The 2,502-nt window shown below is 33.7% G+C and overlaps 1 protein-coding gene across 1 annotated transcript in view; it reads left to right on the forward strand.

Annotated features, from left to right (window-relative positions):
* The window catches only part of LOC106467778 (zinc finger CCCH-type with G patch domain-containing protein-like), a 48,604-nt gene that overhangs the window by 33,485 nt on the left and 12,617 nt on the right, over positions 1-2,502 (forward strand). The window lies entirely within an intron of this gene.

Genomic DNA, 2,502 nt, shown 5'->3' on the forward strand with positions numbered 1-2,502 from the left:
CACCAGAGTAAGTATCCAGGTATAGTGGGGTGATTTGTATGTCTAAATATGACAAGTACATCTTAAATAATACTGAAAATGTAAAGTTATCTAGCACACTGCTTCGTAGGTCTGTAAATATAAAAACCATTTAAAACTTAAATTTAAGGAATTGTTTTATATGAAGGAATAAAGTGATCTTGACAGAAAAGTTTGATATGTACAAAAACAACATGGAACACTTACATGGGAGAATTACTGAAGTAGAATTTACAAATGTGTGTATAACTCTACTATCCAAATACTTGTGTCTAATGTTGAATAATCATTAACTCAATTACAGTAACTATAATATGACATTTATCTTCATTGTGTTACATCTATTTCTGCTTCATTATCTTTGCCATTAACACTTTTGAAATCTAGTAAAGTTTTATTCCTTACTCATGTGTTCTCTTATCTTTTTCTCTGAAGTCGATCTCTAGTATAATCACAACTTGTGTCACATTTATTATACCTATCCAGCCTCATGTAATCATGCTTTTTGTTGTTGTTTTCTGAAGTTGATTTCTAAACTGATGACAACCTATGTGTCACAGCCATTATTCCTATCCAGCTTTATGTGGTCATGCTTTCTGTTGTCATTTTGAAAAGTTGATTTCTAGACTAATGATAACTCATGTGTCACATTTATTATACCTATCCAGCTTTATGTGATCATGCCTTCTGTTGTCATTTTGAGAAGTTGATTACAACATAGAAAATACTTGAAATGGAATCTCAAGTGATGAAGATGGAAACAGTGAGGCTAAGTAGTGAGATTCAAGTGTTACATGAAATGATGAAATTATTAAGACAAGATCAGAAGGAATGAGATGGAAATTCAGAGAACTCAAGATTAAATGTATGCAGAAAACTAAAGAAAAAACCAGGAAGAATGGGACATAAAATTAGACAAAAGAGATGTACTATTTAAAAAAGGCTTGAAAATCAAAAACAAAAATCAGTCTGACTGAAGACAAGATCAATGAAACCATTGGGGATGTACAGAGAGATTACAACAATAATATTGAAGAAGTATGGATGGGCTATAATAACAAGATTGAAGTACAAAAGGACATCAGTGAGGCAGAAAAGAGCATCATTGAAGTTGACTTGAACACTGGTGACATCATCTAAAAAGATTAAACCAGCCACACCTCTTTCTGCATTGGCTCAAGTATTCCAACGAAAAACATCATATACTACTAAGTAAAGAATAGGAGAATTTATTTGGTCTACATCTATTACCACTAATGCTTTACCACCTTTTACCGAAGGTTTTTCTTGAACTACTCCAGCCATGACACTACCAAATCCAGTTCCAGAATTTAACTGGCCAATTCAGCATTGGCCAGTAGAGAAATCAAAGTACAGTGATGGGAAAGTACCATGGAAGTCATACTAGACTCAGTTTATACACACTTCAAGAATGAACAGGTGGAATAGAGAACAAGCCACCAATTTTGGTGCCCATTTAAAAGGACCGCCTTTGAAAACATTAAGTAACCTTCCATCCGAGAGCTGTAACAACTACCAAGCATTGGTAGCTGCCTTGTCCAACAGGTTCACACCAGAAGGAAGTATTGAGAAAAAGTATTGGAAAAAGGTATGAAGGAAAGACAAGACTCTAGCTGAATTTGTAGAATACTTAGAAAGGCTCATACGGTTATATTACCCAGATGCCCATTGTGAAATGATGGATTTGTTGTCACGGAATCAATTTATAGATGGTATAATAGATGAGGATATAAGGATTAGGTTAAAGTAAAGTTTATGTATGTCTTTAAAGGAAGCTCTGCAGTTGGTGATGGAACTTGAATCCTTTAAATTTGCAGATGAACTAATAAAGGCACAGTCTACAAGTTATGAGGATATCAGATACTGTGGGCTTGAAACATCAAATTTCTCTAACAGTATAGAAGAACTGAAAAAATTAATGACATATCTATTTACAAAGAATGGAAAAAATAGACTAGTTAATAGGTGTTTCAAGTGTAACTTGAAGGGACATATTGCTAGGAACTATAGGAAAATTCCTGTATGTAATAAAAGTTCTTAAAGGATACCAGAAATAGGTAATTTTAGGAAACCTGGCTACTACAGCCAAGACTGTAAAGAATCAACAGCTGTTATTGAGTCAAGGAGTCAGAGCCCATCTGGGTCAACAGAACAACACAGAGTTAGTGGGATTCATGAGTAGAAGTTCAGCTGAAAATACTCCATCTACCATGAAGTTCATTATTTGAGTAAAATCATTCACAAGTCCATGCATTTATTGATGGAAAACCTTGCAATATGCTGATTAACACTGTTTACGCAGCTACATTTGTTTTTCCTAATTTGTTAATGAAAGATGGACAATTGTTTTCAGAGGTGAAGAAAGAAGAAGGATTGATGCAGACAGCAGATGGACATAAAGTTCCAACAAAAGGGATGTTGGAAGTTATCCTTACTATATATATATATATATATATATATATA

Source organism: Limulus polyphemus, unplaced genomic scaffold (assembly GCF_000517525.1).
Source record: "Limulus polyphemus unplaced genomic scaffold, Limulus_polyphemus-2.1.2 Scaffold2737, whole genome shotgun sequence".
Lineage (NCBI taxonomy): Eukaryota > Metazoa > Arthropoda > Merostomata > Xiphosura > Limulidae > Limulus > Limulus polyphemus.